We start from the raw sequence: 21,702 nt of genomic DNA on the forward strand, positions 1-21,702 counted from the left end.
AGATGGTATGACTACACTCACACTTGATGAACAAAACTTTTGTCATACACTGGTGCTGTCCCCTCCATTAGCAGCAAAGTTTTTCCAAGTCAAGTGAAAGTGTGAATACTGCTTTGTCAGCAGGAGTGCTCTCATGCTGACAAAACAAAACCCCATTGTTGGGGGGTGGAAGTATTTTCTCAGTAAAATTGCCAACAAACAATATTGACACAAGCTGACTTTTGGCAACAAGGCTGTTTTGACACAGCCTTGTCACTAAAAGCTGCATAGTGTAGACATACCATAAGTGTTATGAGCAGTGGACATCTTGGTGAGAGATATTTCCCTCCCCCTCCCCCAGTGATCTGCCTGCGTTGGTGGCTGCATATAAAATTATAACTCCTGACTCTGGCACCAGTTTTCAGCTTTCATGTATTCAGAGAAACATATTCATAATGTGGCAGGTAGAATTTATATATCACAAGCTGTAAAAGTGACATGTTAAAATTGCTGTATACTCTCTCTCTTTCTGATTGCTCATCCACAGCTTAAAAAAATATTTTTCCCTAGCTGCCCAGCAATTATGAAGGCTTTCAATTTCTTGAGGAGATTTTTCCCTCACTAGGAAACAAATGAATGCATGCAGTTTCAGAATAGGTATTCTGAGTGTGTTTTTATTTACCATGGGAGACAATCAATCAACCACTGGCAATGAACCCACTGGCAACATACATTGTCAGCCATGAAGACGAAGTTGAACCCTGATCCTGCAAACACGTATGCATGTGCTTAATTTTCAGCACTTGAGTACTCTGAGGGTATGTCTACACTACAGCGCTAATTCGAACTAACTTAGTTCGAATTAGTTAATTCGAACTAAGCTAATTCGAACTAACGGATCCAGACTAAAAAGCTAGTTCGAATTAGCGTTTTGCTAATTCGAACTAGCATGTCCACATTAAGTGGACCCTGAACCGGGGTTAAAGATGGCCAGAAGCAGTGCCGGCAGGGCATCAGTTGAGGACTTAGAGCGTGGAGCTGCTGCCTCAGGCTAGCTGAGGGCTGTGCTTAAAGAGACCCGACCCCCACCCTGGACAGACAGTTCTCGGGTTCCCCGCTTGCAAAGCAGTCCTGGCTTGGAGTGCCCTGAGTGCCCACACTGGGCACATCAGAGCACTCAGCCATCAGACCGGCTGCACTTGCCGCAGGCTGCCATCTGGGGAGAGGGGGCAATTGGGGGGCTGCAGGAGAGCTTCCACCCCCAGAAGCCCGCAGAGCCAGCCCAGTCCTCCCCATCGGGGGCTCGTACCTCATTCCTCCCTCACCTCCTTCCACTTACCATTCCATAGCCCCTCTTCCTGATGTACAAAATAAAGAAAATGTGTGTTCAAAAATAGAATCTCTCTTTATTGAACAAAACTCTGGGAGACTGGGAAAAGGAGGTGGGAGAGGAGAAGAGAGAGGGTGGGAGAGGGGAGGTCAACTACAATGATCAGAGGTTTGGAACAGGTCCCATATGAAGAGAGGCTAAAGATACTGGGACTTTTCAGTTTAGAAAAGAGGAGACTGAGGGGGGATAGTATAGAGGTCTATAAAAGCATGAGTGGGGTGGAGAGGGTGCATCAAGAAAAGTTCTTCATTAGTTCCCATAATAGAAGGACTAGAGGACACCAAAGGAAAGGAATGGGTAGCAGGCTTCAAACTAGTAACAGAAAGTTGTTCTTCACAAAGCAAAGAGTCAACCTGTGGAACTCCTTGCTGCAGGAGGCTGTGAAGGCTAGAACTAGAACAGAGTTTAAAGAGAAGTGAGATAAAGTGATGGAGGTTGGGTCCATGGAGTGGTATTAGCCAGGGGGTAGGAGTGGTGTCCCTGCCCAAAGTTTGTGGAAGGCTGGAGAGGGATGGCATGAGACAAATGGCTTGGTCACTGTCTCCGGTCCATCCCCTCCAGGGTTTCTAGGGTTGGCCGCTGTCGGCAGACAGGCTACTGGGCTAGATGGACCTTTGGTCTGACCCAGTACGGCCATTGTAAGCTCAGGGTCGGGGGTCTCAGTGGACCACCTTGATTTTCATGCACACCTGCTCCTGGGTGGCCAGGCTGGCAGCTCTCCTGCCCTAGACAGCCACTTTCCTGTGCCTAGTGCGGAGGTCATGGACGAGGTCCACGATGTCCGCACTAGACCAGGCGGGTGCCCGCCTCTTGCGGTCCCAGGCAAGCTCCCAGGAGCCGCCAGCCTGGTCCCGGGAAGACGGGAAGGGCTGGAGGGCATCGGGTGGCTGGCTCGAGCCGTGCCAGGTGCAGGGTCTGCTGGCTGAGTGCTGGCAGGCTTGCACCTGGCACGGGCACCGTAGCCAGCCCATGCCCCTTTATGGGATCCGGGGCCGGGAGGGGGGCAGTAGAGTTTCCCTGGTTGTGCCCAGAGTGGCCACCAGGGAAACCTGGGGAGGGCTAGCCTCCCACTAGTTCGAATTAAGGAGCTACACACCCCTTAATTCGAACTAGTAAGTTCGAACTAGGCTTAGTCCTCGTAGAATGAGGTTTACCTAGTTCGAACTAAGCGCTCCGCTAGTTCGAATTAAGTTCGAACTAGCGGAGCGCTAGTGTAGCGCCTATGAAAGTTAATTCAAACTAATGTCCGTTAGTTCGAATTAACTTTGTAGTGTAGACATACCCTGACTGATGCCAGAGAGGTACCAGCTCATACATATCAATTTCAATTAATTTATTATTTGCATTTTTCTACCACTATGTTACAGGATAATGAAAATGCATTTCTTCCCTTTAAATATGAACTGCACTAATCAGTTATTAATCAGTTATTTTGTCATCAATTGAACTATGGCTTCTTAAAAACTACAGCAAGCTTTCATATTTTTTAGCCAACATTTGTTCTGATTAAGCTTCAACATCCCTTTATAAAATACCCTATTTTCAATCCCTCAAAATTAACTGAATTAATAAATGTTATTATTCAAGTTCTAACAATTTTATATCTATAATCCCTCTCAAAATAATTTATTAAACTGCAGAATCCTCCTAAATAAGGATTCTTTTAAAAAGACATGCTTAACTTGTCATTCTCCACTTAAGAATTTCCTTTCTTTCGTTGCTTCATTAAAAGCCACTGATAACTGGAAACAGTTTTTAGTTTTATCTAATCTACCTATTTGTGCAGATGAGTAAACTAACTGTGACAATATATTTTATGAAGTTAGCCATTTTTATTATTTATAAATTGTTCATAATAAGTACATTATTATAAATTTGTTCGTTATTTGTCATTAATCAGTGCATTGTGTGAAAATTCAAGCTACTCACAAAGCAGTGTTCTTTTCTGTGGAAAATTTCAGCAAAAACTATTTTTTCCCTTGAAAATGTAGATCTTTGGGGCAAAATATTCTGGCTGAAAACCAGATTAATGATGGTGTTTCATGGGAACTGTTGTTTGTGTGTCTTACACTTCCACTTTCCTGGATGGCCTTGGCTCTGAGCTAGCCCTGTTAAAGCCCTGCCACATCCAAGGAATGCATCTGCTTTTCTGAATTCTTTTTTGGAAAAGCAGACGTGTTTTTTTGGCTTCCCTGTAAACCTCATTCTACAAGGAAGAAAGAATGTTCCAAAAGAGGTTTTTTTTTTCTGACATTTGGCCCCATGTAGATGGGCCAAATGTCAGAAAAGCCTCTTTTGGAAGAAAAGCAGAAAAAGATATACAAATTGCAGTTCGCAATTTGTGTATCTTTTTCTGATTTTTCTTTGTAGTGTAGACATAGCCTCTGAAGGGACTGCATTTCCCATGATGCACCACTAATTCCTTCTGAGTAAGGAACAGGGTTCATTAATGAAGTACCAGCTGATGGTGCATCCGAAGAGATGTAGTTCCAAGAATGTGACTAATACAGAAAAAGTGCATAAAACAGCTGAATAATGGCTTCTCTGAGGCACTTCCGTAGCATTTTGATAAAAATATTTTTTTAAAGAAAATATTGAACATTTCCTGCAGAAATAGAAAGTTTTTGTTAAAAATGTTATTTAGTTCGGAACTGAATATTTCATTGAAAAAGTTTTGCCAGAAACATTTTGATAGGTCATAGTATTGTAAACCAAAACAATTATTTGTTTATTTACTCTACTTTCTGTGCTATACCATTGATCTCATGGCATTGCCTTATATCCGAATGGCTAAGTATCAGCTCTGCAGAAAAGGATCTGGGGATTACAGTGCATGAGAAGCTGGATATGAGTCAACATTGTGCTCTTCTAGCCAAGAAGGCTAATGGCATATTGGGGTGCATTAGGAGAAGCATTGCCAGCAGATCCAGAAAAGTGATTATTGTCCTTTATTGGGCTCTGGTGAGGCCACATTTAGAATATTGTGTCCAGTTCTGCTCCCCCCCCCCCACTATAGAAAGGATGTGGACGCATTTGGAGAGGGTCCAGTGGAGGGTGACCAAAATGATTAGGGGTCTGGAGCGTTTGACCTATGAGGAGAGACTGAAGGATTTGGGTTTGTTTAGTCTGCAGAAGAGAAGAGTGAGGGGGGATTTGATAGCAGCCTTCAACTTCCTGAAGGGAGGTTCCAAAGAGGATAGAGAAAGGCTGTTCACAGTAGTGACGGATAGCAGAACAAGGAGCAATGGTCTCAAGTTACAGTGGGGAAGGTCTTGGTTGGTTATTAGGAAAAACTGTTTCACTAGAAGAGTGGTGAAGTACTGGAATGTGTAACCTAGGGAGGTGGTGGAATCTCCATCCCTAGAGGTTTTTAAGTCTCGGCTTGACAAAGCCCTGGCTGGGTTGATTTAGTTGGGATTGGTCCTGCCTTGGGCAGGGGGCTAGACTCGATGACCTCCTGAGGTCTCTTCCAACTCTATGATTCTATGATCTCTGACAGCATAAGTAAAAATTATATAAACAGAAGGAGGCTTGAAGAAGTAAACTGTAGAAAATGAATAAAATGAATAAAGAGCATTACAAATGCTGTCGAAGGTGAATTTATGAGTTTAGCTAAATAATTTTTGCAGTGTTTTCCTAGCACTACCTATTGGTTTCACCTATTAGTAACTCCTTGAGGAACATCAGGTAAGAGACACTGGTCAAATTTTAAGGTTATGTGTGAGGAGAGAGTGACGTTAAGGTAAGGCTTTGATCCTCTAATTGGCAATGAAGAAGCAAAATGACCCACCACTTTTCCCAGTAAATTCCAAAGGGGTTTACTTATGTGGCTCTTCTTGCAGGATCAGAGTCTAACTGAGTGGAATGGAACAGGAGACTAAAGTAGGGTTATTATGTGTGGAGGATACTGATAAAAAGTGGAGATTAAACAAATGTATACTTGGACTCACTTTTGAATTTTGCCCCGCTTTCAGCTAGTTTAGACCTGAAACATTTTAATGCAAAAGTGATAGCTGCTTCACACCATTAGAAAGATAATCTGTGCCAACAGTATTCCTTATACACCTGACCCCCCTCAGCATGCTTGGCTGCACTGTCTCATGCTGGAGTCAAAACTGGACCATTCCTCTCCTCCACCTCTCCATTCTCTACTCACGTGTGGAAGAGAGAGCAGCAGCCTGATGTAAGTTGCATTCTCTCTTTCACATTTAGAGAATAGATGTAGCTGGCAAGGGGACGAAGACACATTAGCCTGGTCATAATCTAGTCACAGAGAAGGGACTGTGTACTGCTACATCTTTGATTTGTATCTCTAGGGATTCCGTCTTTCATTCTGGCCCTCATTTGCTTATCTCTGAGGTCAGAACACATCTCTCTGTGGTAGCCAAATGTGCTTTAGGAGCTAAGTGAAGGCTTGGAAGGCAGATGTGCTGTACCGTAACATCGTCATAACCACTTTTGCGGATGGAAGTATCCGTTTTTAGCCTTAATATGGGGAAAGTGTAAATGATAAATTAGAGGTGATTAAAAATCTGTGTTTGTTGTCTTTCAAATGTGGCTTTACACTTATGGAGATTTCCACCACCAGTCTGGTAACTTCATTAACATAAAAAAAACATTGAAAGGAATCATTCCTACTTGTTCATATATCTAAATGTATGCAGGTGTAATAAAGTTCAAAGAAGCATGTGGCATCAGAGTAGTAGTCCTGGCACAAACAGGGACTTCCTGCAGAAGAGATGTTCACTTTCACTGACATGCAGGCTGGGCAAATAATCCCTCCCTACTCTGGCATCTCTGCCATATGGCAATGGTCTGACCAACTTGTGAGCACGCAGCATGCCATCCCAACAGATGGACATGAATATAGCTAGCCAAGGATATGTTTATTCTATGTGTAGCAGATGTATGCGCTTATTAAAAGCATCATTCCCAGCTGTGAAGGTTGAAACAGCTGTCTGCCTTTGACCCACTGTTCTCAGAGATCAAAGGATATGACAGTACTAACCCACTACGGAACCTAATCAACTTTGAATATAATAAAATATTATTTTTTTGTCAAGTTAGCCTCCTGAGGCTGCCTAGCTATACCAACACTTGCAGTTCTTCAGGAGATTCTTTTTTTGATGGACAATAGATCATGACACTTGACATAGTAGAAACAACAAAGCCAAAAACATTTCCTCTGTTCTTTGGCTTTCATTAACTTGCTTGTAGTACCCACAGAGCCTGTAAAAGTAGGATTTTGTGGTAGATTGTATGGCAAATAATTTTTCCTCCTCCTCCATGGAACTGAATTGTCTCTGTTTGTCCCATAATCATAGAGGCCCAATGAGCATCTAGAGTGAGCACCATCATGGAATATATGAGCAAAATTTGAATACTATCATTCAGCATCATTTATCAACAACCACAATAATATAGTTAATATAAACGTCTGTCTTTCTGCTATAGCTTTAATTCTCTATAAGGATGCTTCCTAGGTGATCTCAATTAGCCTTCAGCTAATATCTGATGACACCAAATTTACCTCCTTTTCCTTCTCTTTTTCTCTTCATCCCATCTCCCATCTTGACCTGTCTCTCTGACATTCCCCCTGGATGCCTTGCCATCTTAAAATTAACAGAGTCAAAACAGAATTCCTTGACTGTATTATTAAGTAGATTTGTAATTTTCATAACTGAAGAAAGGTTATAGAAATCCTTTAATTTGTATATAAGGTAGGTCTAAGGAAACAAATCCAATTCACTCGCTGCATGCTGCACAATATATACACTTTGGTTAAGATGCGGATTTCTATGTACAATTAAGTGACTGTGTCTGTGTGGAAAAGCAGCTTTTTACTTCACTGAATTTCTATGTCATGCTGGATTTTATGCTTTCAATATATCTTTTTGTTCAGCTTTCTAGATTTTTCAATTTATTCCTTTTAAGTCTCTTTTTTTTCACATGGATGATGAATTTTAGCCTGTGTGTCAGGCTCAAGAGTTCTACTCTTCTAACCTTTTCATGTTTTATCCTAAATCCTGAGGGGATGGAGCTATTCACTGGTAAGCTATTGTCTGCTTGTTCTCACCTTTTCCTAATGTTATAGAGGTGTAGAATCTTTTTTCAGACGTGGATAATGATAATGAGTTTGTCTGGAATATTCTTTTAGATTCAAATATATGAATATTTGTAACTCTGTTATTTTCAGATTTTGCTTTGTAATCATTCTATATTTCTATAAATCATTTGTTTCAGAGCTAATTCGCTTAATTTATATTCCTTATTTTCTATTGCTGTATTCTTTTGCTCTTCTTTTAATTGTGTCATTTTAAAAATCTCTTTTCCCTTTTTCCCATCAACATGAATCAACTTAAACTTTTTTCTATGTTGTACAAGTGCATGCGAAACAAAATAAAACAAACACATGTTTTCCAAACAGATGCAAGTGTAATAAGAGGACTCTTTAATGTCAGTTTTCATGTAATTTTGGAAAATATGATGCACATTCATGAAACACCTGTACTCTTCACAGCAAAAGTTAGAACTGTGTTTTTCAAAATCTTTTATTTGAGATTTCAAAATATTTTCAAAGATTCATTTGATTGATTAATAGATAATAGACGGGAAGTCACAGACCTTAGGCCTAATATATCTCTGGTGTAACTCTGTTGACTTCAAATAAGTTATATCAAAGATGAATTTAGGACAATATATTTGAATTTTAAGGCAAGTCTACACTTAAGACACTCTAGTGGTGCGGCTACCCCTCAGCAGCATTTCAGTAAAGAAACTATTACATTGATTGAAAAGCTTTTCTCATCAACAAAATTAATACAAGAAGTAGTAGTTATGTTGATACAAAACATAGCACTGTCTACACCTGTGGTTAGGTTGGTATAACTATCTCTCAGGTGTTTGGATTTTTCACACCTTTGAGTGATACAGTTATACCAATGTAAGTTTATAGCATAGACTTGGTAATAAAAGCTGACATAACTATTCTGCCAATCTGTACCATTTAAACTAACGGTGCTTCCTTCTTTTTCTTCTGGATGTACTTGGTAGATTTATATTTACTGTGTCATTTACAGACTTTCTTAGGGGAAAATTACAGCATGATTACAGCACACACAAACAGCTTTTCCTGAGCTAACTTTTTTTACCAGCAAGCTGAAAGAACAGGTAACAAGAACTTTCTGAAACTTGCTAAGTGTACAAACACGATTCTACTTCTCACTTGCCTTTTTAAGTATAAACATTACAACATCACTTACCTGAAACCCCTGTACTCTGAAACAACACTGTTCCTTCAGTAGCTCAGCAACAAAATATGCTACTGTATTTTAGTCTCAGTGTTTGCTCCAAAAGGAAAACAAAGGCCATATTTACATTTGCCAGCAAACTCATATGGAATATTTGCTCTGATTTCAGTCTCAGGCAGCATCTTTTTACAGCTCAGCTGATGAACAGTTTAAAAATCAAAGCCTTTATCAAAGTTTCTATTCCATCATTCATGTTCAATCAGATATATAATCATTAAGAATGTGTCAGTCCCTTTGTCCATGTACAAAAAAATGGCTAATCTGACATTCTAAAAGCATTTCAGGAAACTACAGTGCAGCCATACTGTATCCTAATGTTCTAGGTGCTTGCATGTCACTCATATGATGTCGGGGAGAATGAAAATCCATGGCATAGATCATTTGTATGCCAGACATACAGGTAATAAGAACTCTTTCCCATACAACTCAACTTCCATGCAAGTAACTCAACTTCCAAAATCATGTGTCTAAAGGAATTAAACACTTCTGACTCAGTGTAGTACATTAGGGATCCTTCATTATTTACATATCATCAAGATAAAGGATGTTTTGGGTATCAGTGGGGTTGAGTATGGGCTACATTGGCACAATAAATGACGAAAAGAGCCATGTGCCATTATAGTATCATTGTGGCCCACTAAGGGTACGTCTACACTACAGCGCTAATTCAAACTAACTTAGTTGGAATTAGTTAATTCGAACTAAGCTAATTCGAACTAACGCATCTAGAACTAAAAACTAGTTCGAATTAGTGTTTTGCTAATTCGAACTAGCGCGTCCACACTGATTGGACGCAGGGGGGCATTTAAGGGTGGCTGAAACTGGTTCTGGCAGGGCATCAGGTCAGTAGTTGCGTTGTGTGGCTGCTGTCTGAGGCTATCTGAGGCTCGTGCTTAAAGGGACCCCCCTGGACAGCCAGTTCTCAGCTTTTCCTGCTTGCTTGCCAACCTCGCCGAGGGACAGCAAAGCGTCGGTCTCTGTGCCCGTCTGTGTCAGTGCTTCCCTTCAGGGACGCCGCCGCAGGTGGCAACATGGAGCCAGAGCTCACCTTGCACCTTCTGGTGCACTTTCTGGACTTGCTGCTGCAAGCCTGCCAGCAATGGCTCGAGGCTGCCTGGCACTACCTGGTGCACGTCAGCCCCCTGCCTCTCCGCCTGGCTGCCCTGGGGGCCGTGGAGGAGCCGCGGCGGCGCCCTGGCACTGGCGTGCCCCGCCGCATCTGGCGTCTGGACACCAGCAGCGACTGGTGGGACCGCATCGTCCTGGAGCGCTGGGAAGACCAACAGTGGACCCAGAACTTCAGGATGAGGAGGGACACCTTCCCGGAGCACTGCGAGTGGCTCGCCCCTGCTCTGCGCAGAAGTGACACTCGCATGAGGCCCACCATCCCCCTCCAGAAGCGGGTGGCCATCGCCCTCTGGAAGCTCTCCATGCCAGACAGCGACCGATCCGTCGGGAACCAGTTCGGCGTGGGGAGATCCACCGTCGGAGCGGTGATCATGGCACTCATCGGCCACTGCGCCGGAGGGAGAGGGGGGCTGCGAGGAGGGGATGGGCCGCCCCAGGGACAAAGGGGGGGCAGGAGGAGGCAAAAGCATCCCGCACCGGAGGGGTCGGTCTATCCCGGCCGTACTACACGCCGCCAAGGGGGTTGCTTCCGGGAGTGGGGCGCAGGGCACTGCCAGGGCACGAATGCTCCCAGCTACCTGGGCGCCCCACTGATTGGCGCTTTCCTGTGTCTCTCTCCGCAGGTGGTCAAGGCCATCAAACAGGTGCTGCTCCGCAGGGTGGTCCACCTCGCCGAGCCGGACGCCGTCATCCGCGGATTCGGCGCCCTTGGCTTCCCCAACTGCGGGGGGGCCATTGACGGGACGCACATCCCCATCCGTGCCCCGGAACACCAGGCGTCCCGGTACGTCAACTGCAAGGGGTACTTCTCCATCCTCCTGCAGGCCGTGTGTGACCACCGGGGACAGTTCACGGACATTAATGTGGGCTGGTCCGGCAAAGCACACGACGCCCGGGTGTACCGCAACTCCTCCGTGTGCCAGCGGCTGCAGGCTGGGACCTTCTTCCCCGACTGCCACATCAGGGTCGGGGACGTGGACATGCCCGTCTGCCTGGTGGGGGATGCCGCCTACCCACTGCAGCCATGGCTGATGAAGCCCTACACGGGTCACCTCAATCCCTCCCACCAGGCCTTCTATGCCAGGCTGACCAGGGCCCGCATCGTGGTGGAGGGGGCCTTCGGGCAACTGAAAGCCCGCTTTCGATGCTTCCTCACCTGTCTGGACCTGGCCGAGCACAACATCCCTCCCGTGGTGGCAGCATGTTGTGTGCTCCACAATTTATGGGAGAGAAAGGGGGAGGCTTTCCTGCCAGCCTGGATGGCTGAGGCTGACTGCATGGCTGGACACTACAGTCAGCCCCGCACCGCTGCCATCCGGGAAGCCTAGCAGGGGGCTGTCCGTATCCGGGAAGCCCTGCGGGAGAGCTTCCTGGTGGAGGAGGAGGACTGACCTCTCCCTGCATGCCCCACTGGGGCCTTCTTCCACCCTACCCCCTTCCCCTTTCCCCTCCCTACCTACTGTCAAATAAAGACACCTGTTTTTCAAACAAAAACGTCTTTTTATTTTACATAACTGGGGTGGGGGGAGGGAGGGAGGAAGGAGGGTGGGAGAGCGGAGGGGGAAACCTGGGAGGAGGGAGCTGGAAGGGGAGGGAAGGGAGGAAGGGAAAGGAAAGCTCAGGGGTGGGGGTCCGGCTGCCTCTCCTGTCTCGCAACACTGCAGGTCCAGGGGCGTTGGTAGGGAATGGTTGTGGAGGGTGGGGCAGGAGGGCCAGGGGTTGTGGAGGAAGCAGGAGCAGGAGCAGGAGGGGGAGCAGGGGGAGCAGGGGGAGGAGGAGGAGGAGAAGGAGCAGGGGGAGCAGGAGGAATTGGGAAGCAGTTGAGCAGGCTCTGGAGGTGGCCTTGCAGGGCATGGCCCTGCTCCTCCAGTGCCTCCAAGCTCCTCCGGTGCAGCCTCAGGTCCTCCTGGACCCAGTGGTCCTGGAGATGGAGCTGTTGCTCCAGGAACCGGAGGTGCCACCTCTGGTACTCCTCCTGGTTCCTGGCTCTCCTGCTTGCCCAGGTGCAGGCGGCTGCTGCAGGTGGGGTGGTGTGCCCTGCAGTCCCAGGTACTGTGGCTGTGGTGAAACAAGAACAGCGGTCAATTACCCCAGGGGCCCAGGTGTGTGAAACCCAGCTCCCCTCTGCAAGGCCAGGGCTCCTACAGGATCCCCAGCTGCTGCTCCGTGGTGGGCAAGGCCCAGATGCATGGTCCCGGGGCTCCCTCTCGCCCCAGCCCCCTGTACACATAAGGGGAGCATGATGGTACTCACAGGTGGACGCCTCCCTGGCCTCGGATGACACAGGCGAGCGGCTCTGTGGGATGCCTCAGGGGTCCTGGCTCTCGGAGCCCTCCTCCTGCTCCTCCGTCTCTTGGAGCGATCCCTCTGTCCCGGGGTCTATCACGTCCCGGGAGGCAGGGACGGCATGAGCCCCCAGAAGGCGGTCCAGAGCCTGGAAGTGGGGGCATGCCTCCGGGTCGGCCCCTGGCAGGCAGGCCCAGGAGTAGGACTGCCACAGGTCCTTTATTTTCCAGCGCACCTGCTTCCGGCTGCGCTGGTGGCCCCTGGCGGCCAGGCTGGCAGCCATGCGGCCGTAGACTGCCGCGTTCCTGGGGCTAGTGTGGAGATCGTGGACATTGGAGGCTTTCCCCCAAACCTCGATGAGGTCCACGATCTCCGCACTAGACCACGCAGGCGCCCACCTCTTGCGGCCCCGGGCAGGGTCCTGGGAGCCGCCAGGCTGGTCCTGGGAAGAGGCGGAAGGCTGGGTGTCATCGGGTGGCTGGCTCATGGGTGTCAGCTGCTGGGTGTGCTGGCACGGGTGCTGGCAGCCTTGCAACTGGCACAAACTGTGTAGCCAGCCCGTGGCCCTTTAAGGGCTCCGGGGCTGGGAGGGGGGCAGTAGAGTTTGCCTGGTGTTGGCCAGAGTGGCCACCAGGGCAAGCTGGGAAGGGCTAGCCTCCCACTAGTTCGAATTAGTCTACACAGCCCTTAATTCGAACTAGTAAGTTCGAACTAGGCTTAATCCTCATGGAATAAGGATTGCATAATTCGAACTAAGCGCTCCGTTAGTTCGAATTAAATTCGAACTAACGGAGCGCTAGTGTAGCGCCTATGAAAGTTAGTTCAAACTAACGTCCGTTAGTTTGAACTAACTTTGTAGTGTAGACATACCCTAAGGGATTATGCAATTGTGTGTGTGCATATATGTGTGCATGCATGCTGCTTGTGAAGGTGATGCAACATATTACTTGGATGAATACTGGGGATGAGGGCAAGAAGACAGAAGCATTTTTCATTTCACTCAACATTTGTATGTGTCACTTTTAGGGAGCATTAACAGGGGAATCTCAGTGCCCAATTCTCTATTGGATAAGGATAGCTGCTGTTGATTTCAACAGGAGTAGATGATTTATTAAGATAGGAGATCCCTGTATACTGTGCAGAGAAAGTCAGACACCTGGAAGAAAAGGCTAACTAAAAACATCCTCCTGGTTCCTGAAAATATGAAGAAATACAATGGGAGATAAAAAATCTAAGCATATTCTTAGACTTTGTGTTCTCAATTTGCTCTCATGTTTTGGTTAGCAGTCCAAACACATCCTCTTAGAAGTCTATACATTGCACACGAGCATATAGGAGTAGGAGGAAGAATCCCTGTTGTAGATGTTTTTCTTTTTCCCTCAGTGTGTAAGCTGAAATATAAATAAAAAATGTCTTCAAGGGAAATAAAAAGGTATATTCAGAATAAAACCTGTAACTCTGGAGCAAAAATGCAATACTCACAGTTCATACTTTTGCTCTAAAAAGGCATTAAAAGTCTTTAGGACAGTGGTAGGTAATCTGCAGAGTCACATGAGGCCTATTGGGATTCTATGTGTGGCTCATGAGACCTTTTGTTTACAGATAACCACATACAGGGTTGCCAGATCCTGCTGGTTTTCAACCTCATTGTTTTATTTCCTACTGTTATTACAAAAGTGACATGAACTTAAAGCAAGGGTATGTGAAGTGAGTGCATGCTGATTGCACACAATATGAGAGCTGTGTGTTCTCTCTACCTCCAATCAAAGTTCTGCCTTGGTTCAATCAGCACATCCTGGAAATTCTAGGTACACAAGCATAGTTAGCAAAACTACCCTATGCCGGGAGACTGTTTTGGTTACAACAATCTTGCGGCCCACTGAGATGAAGGAGGGCCACTCATGCGGCCCTCACTGGTTTAGGAAGTATTTGCTATTTACCAGGATATCTCTGAAACACAGAGCTCATGTTCTGAAAATCTCTAAGGCCTCGGATGCAAATCCTAGTGAGATGGGCAACAGAGAATTCACTTTTTCTGCACTCTAATGCCAGAGTGAACAGAGCATATGTTGTCAAATGAAAAGTTAGGTACTAGATATCATCCTCTTCATTGTGCAGAAGTCTCAAAACCTTTGTGCATTCCCTTCTTTATTCTTAAGAAGACATTTTACCTGTGGTTTAAATTGACATAGCTTCATTTATATCAGAGGTTCCAAAACTGTAGGGCACGCCCCAACAGGCACAGAGAAATGTTTGGTGGTGGGGGCTCTGGCAGGGCCTGGACCCCAGTCCCCACAGGAGGTGAAGAGGGAAAACCATTCAGCCCCACTCTGGTCCCAGCTCTACTCTGCCCTTGCTTCCAGACACAGTTCCTGGCCCTGCCCGTAGCCTCAGCTCAATCTTCAACTGTGTCTCAGCTGCAGCTCTGGCCCTGCTCCCAGCCCTGGCCCCTTCTGTGGCACCAGTCTCAACCCTCTTACCCCATCTATGTCCACTGCCCAGTGCTGCTGCCTTGTTCCTGACCCAGGCTCCAGTGGTGGTGGGGAAGAGTGGGGAGAGGATTAAGGGAGGGGGGCACGATCCTGAAAAGTTTGGGGACCACCAAGTTAAATTCATGGAGTTGTGTCAATTGATATGTGCCAAAAGTTTAACCCATGATGGCCATCTAGCAGTGCTTTTATTATACTGCAGATTAGGTTTCCATGTAGTATCTGTTCTGTCCCATTCATCAGTTTTTACTTTGTGCTTTATCCATGTCACACTAGGCACTAGAGTGAAGCCCTTAATAGGATTAAAGTGCTTGCCTAAGAAATTATGAGTTAGATAGGTCTTTGCTTGTTCTTGATATCATAGGCTGTTTAATCTTGATGGGTAGTTGTTTATGCGTTAAGTGGTGCTTATTATTGAAACTATAATGAAACCAAATTCTGTCATTACAGCTGTAATTTTAATAAGCTTCTAAGGAGTTACCCAGTAATCACTGAGTTACTTTTACAGACTAAATTTGAAATACTGAAGTCCTTCCTTAGTCAAAATTCCCATTAGATTTTATTTTTTTTAAATTGCCTGTGGTAAACTCTGTTTCCCAGAAGTGACAGTAGTGCCTGGGGCAGAGGTGAGGGGCTGGTGAATCTAAGTTATATTCTCGCTTAATGAAAAACGTCTCTCACAGCCACTTCCATGGAGTGAAACAATATCCATGGGAAATAGCCCACTTTTCTGCAGTGCACCTGCTTGAAAATGTTTATTTTTATTGCTTAAAAATATGCCATGTGTATTAACAGTCTATCACAGAGCTCAGCTTGCAATTTGCAATGGTGAGGGATGAAAACCTTTGAGGGATACATACACTGGGACTTTTTTGTAAAATTCCTAATACTTGGTACAACCAGGTAGATCCCAAAGGCAACAAAGATCTGCTCTTCAAAAGTGTTTTATGAGCCTCAGGGATGAATGATCTCTGACTGGGATAACTTAATATACTTCAGGGAAGACATGAACTTGAGCTAGAAGCAAGAAATTCACCTCAAATCCCATTTCATTTGGTGGCAGAGTTTTAATGAGAGGCTCCCAATAGCCCACTTTAGTACAATGCTGCTCAAATTCTTCACCATAACAGACTGCTTCCATATCAGTGATTCCAACTGAGAAGGAGGCCTTGAGCGCAGGAATGAATTTACTTGAAGTAATTTCTTCTATGTATTTTGCACTTTGACATGCCTAATGGGAGCCTGCAGTAGGTTTGGAAGAATGATTGCTGCTTTGAAAAAAGAGCATTGCATAATGGATGAAGGCAAATTAATTGTGGCCATTTTCTGAATCAATTGTCTGCTCCTAGAACACCCTTGCTCATCTAGGACATGCCCTTACAACTACTTCTTTTTTATCAGTATAGGTCAAGTCTATCAGGCTAGATCTAAACTACTGGTTTCTGGTGGAAAGATTAAATGGCCAAGGGTGTGGACTACTTGATGTAAAATAGACCATAATTATGTTAAATATTCCAAAACCGTGGTTTGGTTTAGAAACTACTTTGCTCTTATTGTCAACTCAGTTTTCTGGTGCACTGCACAAATATGTTAATTTAGCACTCACACTGAATATAAGGTCAGAGTGTCATGCTTTTGTCTTTTCTTCATTGCTTATCACCTTTGCAGAATGCCATTTCTATTTGTCATATGTATCTGATGACCAGTCTTCAGCAAGTCCCTTTGCAAGAACAGTGCATTTCCCCTCCCTCACCCCAACAGCTGCTCAGTAATTTCACATGACATAATGTAAATGTATTCATGAAGTAAAGTGAGTCCCTCTAAGCTAGGGCTGGCTGTACTCATGGAGACGTTCGCCAGTCTGTTGAACACAATTTGCAATCATTATCTTTTTCAACAGCCTGAATGCAAATGAAAAGCCATGCAAAAGACTTAAAGGAAGCATTTTATCTCTCTCGGACTCTCTTTTTCTCTCACACAAAATGGCCCCGTTCATTTTAATGGGGGGGTGGGATGTGTGGCTAAATCTCCTGCATTGCACTGAAAATCTCAAGAGATGCTTTTGTAATGCAGCCATTTCCATTCCAACCTTCTAGACTGATCCTCCCTGGTCATTCGTATAAATAGGCAAAAAGTGAGAATAATGAAATAAATGTACAGATGCAAATCTCAGATTTAATTACCAGGGTCTTTTCCAAAAAAAAAAAAAAAAAAAAAAAAACCCTCTCCAAAAATCCTGTAAAATAACCATCTAGGTCTTATGTTCAGATCTTATATGAGAAACAAAGCTGATTATTTAGGAATTTAAAATATACTTTTGTTTATACAGATTATATAAAAAAGATAAGAAAGAGGGCATGCCAGATGGACTATTTGGCTGCAAGTCTTGACAAAAATGGAAACAGAGGATGCCAGTAATCAGGGAAATTGCATTTCAGCAATGAAATTTTCATCGTCAGCATGAATTAAGAGTTGAAATAGCTGCATGGTAGGTTCAGACGCACTCAAAATCAGTAGGAATTCCAATTTCTGGTACAAAGTGCACAGATTACTTCTCCTCTAAGGCTCTGGTCTACTCCTGTTGACATCCTCCCTCATCCACTTGTTACATTTTCAAACAAGCACTTTTGGGTTTATTTCCATGAAGACCCCCATGTTTGGGAGAAGCACTCCATAAAGCTAACTCATTATTCTTCCAAATCTTACTTAAAATTCTCCTTTACTATGAGGCCTACAAAAGTCTGGAAAAGGTTAGGGTGCTAAGATGTTGAGATCACTGTCTACCATACTGATCAATATTATCTCACTGTTTTCCTTGCTCTTTCCCACCTGTGGTCTCCCATCTTAACACTGATTTCAGACACTGGTTTTGGTCTCTGTGTACTAAGTACTGTTCAAAATGAGATCCTGGCCATGACTGGAGCTCTTACACACTTTGGTAATACAAACAATGCATTGTGTGTGCACTTGCTTCTTGCCCAACTATTTGCAAAGTGTTGCCAATAACTATTTAGGAACTAAAAGTTACTAGGGTATGTCTACACTACCCTCCTAGTTCGAACTAGGAGGGTAATGTAGGCATACCGCACTTGCAAATGAAGCCCGGGATTTGAATTTCCCGGGCTTCATTTGCATAAGCGGGGAGCCGCCATTTTTAAAACCCCGCTGGTTCGAACCCCGTGCAGCGCGGCTACACGGGGCACGAACTAGGTAGTTCGAACTAGGCTTCCTAGTTCGAACTACCGTTACTCCTCATTTCACGAGGAGTAACGGTAGTTCGAACTAGGAAGCCTAGTTCGAACTACCTAGTTCGTGCCCCGTGTAGCCGCGCTGCACGGGGTTCGAACCAGCGGGGTTTTAAAAATGGTGGCTCCCCGCTTATGCAAATGAAGCCCGGGAAATTCAAATCCCGGGCTTCATTTGCAAGTGCGGTATGCCTACATTACCCCGCTAGTTCAAACTAGCGGGGTAGTGTAGACATACCCCTAGAGAAAAGAAATGTAAGTTTTTTGCAATTATATATGTTAAAATTGTAATCACTTTAAATTCTCATAAGGTTTCCTTGTCCAGCAAGCAGGTAGGGCAATTTGCAGGGAAGCATGCAATCTGGGTTTAGCAGCAACCAGGAGCCAGCCATCCTAGAGTAAATTGATGTGAGTTATACCTCTTTGTTTCAGGAAGTAGCCTCCTCTGTCTTGCTGTGTTTAGAGTTCTTTTATGTTATTCTGAAGTCTAAGAAATGAAGTTGCGCTACATTAGAACCTTCCAGAAAATGTATGTATGTTTTTATCTAACTTCTCTGTTTGTGTGCCAAGAAACATAATGCAGCAGAACAAAAAACTGAACTACATTGTTTTGAAACACAGCCTAATCTTGTAACCACAAGGCCATCCTTTTCATAGCTTTCCATGCCTCAGAATTTGACACTGGAATACTGCATGACATTGCAATGAGAGTACAGTTACATTTATTTTAAATGTATTTATTAATTCTTATAATCACAAGTGAATATAATGAAGTAAAAGGGCCCTTAGAAGTGCTGTGCATTATGGATGATAAAGCCTAATCATTAATGTTATATGTAAAATAGAAAGCTCACTGTAAAGCTAAGAATTCCTGGAATTTTAACAATGAAAACTACTTGATCAATAGAGTAAGACACAATGGCAAGGAAACATCGAAAAACTTGTATTGCTGTTTCCAATATATGGGGACCTACTGTGGATCTACCTTCTCCCTCCTGTAGTGAGAACTGGAGATACTAATAAAAGACTGCATGAGAACATGCAGTAATCACGTTCTTCCAGGAGCGATGAAGGAGAGAGCTGGAGGACAATGTAGATTCAAAGGATCTCAGTATAGATAGGTTCTATTTGTGGCTTCTTCTGGACCCAGGATTTGGGAGACTGATGTTATATTTCAAAGAGGAAATCTACATTAATCTTCACTAAGGGTATGTCTACACTTGCAGCCTATTTCAGAATAGGGCTGCAAATGTAGGCATTCGGAATTGCAAATCAAGTCTGGGATTTAAATATTCCGGGCTTGTAAATTTCAAAAAATGGCACCTGGCCAGGACGATACAAATCAAGCATGGGATAACTGCCCGTGTCTACACGTGGCAGTGAAATAGGCATTCTAAATAAAGCCCTATTTCGAACTACCTGTTAAACCTCATTGCAGGAGGAATAACAGGTAGTTCGAAATAGGGGGGAATCAGGAAACTTAGAACACTGAGATTCCTTCCTTTAGAATAAGTAATTCTATAACCTTACTGTCATTATCCTTTATTTCCGATGTCAATAATTGTAAATAATAAAAATGAATTGGCATTTGTGACTAAAATGAGGGACATTTGAGAAACAAGTATGGCAAACATTCTTTGCATATGGGTGGAATGAGTGAAGCACAGAGTTAAATGTCTGGATATTCATATTCTTACTCTTGTGTATTTATATCTATTTTTATATCTATGTCTATATCTGGAAATATGTTACAAGGACCATTTATTTGCCCACACACTTGCCTAATTTGGTGTAAATTGGGAATATTTTGAGAAACAACAGGAGTTCCATAGGCTGCTAGTTAATTAAAGCCTAATTAGATTTAAAGGGAAGTTGTGGTTGGCAGGTATAGGACAGCCAATGCCTATAATAGCAACTGACTTCATTTTACCTAGTTAAAATCCATTCAGATACATCATGAGTTGTAGATTTATAGCAGAACTCAGCATCTAAAATTGAAGTGCTGTTTGACTGTGGGAAAATAGCAATTAGGAGTTGCATGTTTTTCATTTCATTTGCCTTACAGGTTTAATATTCACTATTCGTTTGCAGAGGTTCTCCTGCAGTTTGAAAATGATGACAAAGCAGTTGAATAAAAGGAATATAATGTTCTCCATTTGAAGAAAACAAAAGTCCAATTGCCAAATCATTAGACTCTTGCCATTCAGCAGATGTGTCTCTTGAAACAGCATTAAAGGGTTCTTTGTACATTAGCTATAATATCAACACTCTTACTTTCACCATCCCATTAATCTCTAAACAGTATAGAAATATCATTATTAGAGAGAATATTGATAACTCTGAGAGTCCTCCAAACTGTGCCATCAGGTGGATAATTATTAAAGGTTAGAAATTCAGATTGTAGTAGCTTCCTTCGAAAGCCCAGAAAACGAGTATTATAGAGACTATTTTACAGGAATTATTCAGATGCCACCTTAAAGTAAAGGCCAAACCACTGTATGTAAATGTTAAGGATCCCATGTCTGAAGTCAAAACTTTGTCTTCGCCACATTATTGTGTAGTGTTCTGTGTTCAAGTGGCGGATTGTTTCCCTCCACCTCAGACATGCCTTATTTCAGTGTTGTAGCATTTCAAAGTACATAGCTTGTGGGCTGAACCTTTAGGATGAAAAGCCTGACAATTATAGTTGCCCTTCAGGCTGATTCCATATAGTTCTATTACAGTAGTATCCAGAGACTCGAAACAGATTGAAGCCCTGTTATGCTAGGTTCTCTACAAAGAAATAGTAAGGCTACCCGAACAGCTTATAATTAAGACCTTTGACCTTGCACATATTCATACAAATTTAATTTTAACCCCACCAGTCACTCTATTGGCTTCGATGTGCTTAAAGTTAAGCATGGAATTTGTATTTGAAGGATTAGGTCCCAATTGAGACAAGATACAATAAAAAAATGTAACAAACTGTCTGAGGGAATAGGAGAAGAGAGGATGAGAGAGAAGTCATAAGATTCCAGTCACAGAGGTTAGCTTTCGTATAATTAGATGACTTGAAATCATTTAAGTATTCTAAATTGCAGGGTATAAATAAACAACTCGGTTAGATAATAGAGTTCCTATAATGGTAAAAGAAATCTATTCAAATTCCACATAATAGTTGAATTTCTGAGGTTCCAGAGCTGACTATAAATGAAAATTACCATAGAAAATATAAATGTCTTATTCAGTCAGGGAAATATTTCTGCCTATTTTGCTTTTTAAAGAAAAGGAGGGATGGGAGATTGTTGCAGTTATGGATTCTGGAACTCTTGCTTTTGTGTGAGGGTTTTTTTTCAGATACTGTACATGTCCAGCATTACTTGTACTGTCTTAGCAGTGTGAAAATGAATAAGGAGCACATGAGTATTTCAGACACTGAAGTACAGTCTCAGGTCCCATTCTGTAATTGACTTCATTAGGGGTAAATCTGTATTGAAAATCTTGGGCCTGCATGTGACCTTGTCTGGATACAAGTTAAAGACGTGAGACCTTAGTTTTATTTTACATGTGAAACTTCAGTATAGCATTTCTGTAGGATTGTTTAGAAACTTGAAGCCATGTGGGGTAATGGATTGTTCAAGTTATTTATATCTTAGGGTACGTCTACACTAGCCCCCTAGATATATCTAGGGAGGCTAATGAGGGCAACTGAAATTGCAAATCAAGCCCGGGATTTAAATATCCTGTGCTTGATTTGCATGTTCCAGGTCGGTCGCCATTTTAGAAATTGACTAGCCCAAAGTAACTGCCCGCGTCTACACGCGGCAGTGAAACGGGATTCCGATTTTGAGCCCTAACTCGAATTAGCTGGAATTCCTCCTGCAATGAGGTTTACC

The sequence above is a fragment of the Pelodiscus sinensis genome, chromosome 5 (assembly GCF_052426305.1).
Source record: "Pelodiscus sinensis isolate ZL-2025 chromosome 5, ASM5242630v1, whole genome shotgun sequence".
NCBI lineage: Eukaryota > Metazoa > Chordata > Testudines > Trionychidae > Pelodiscus > Pelodiscus sinensis.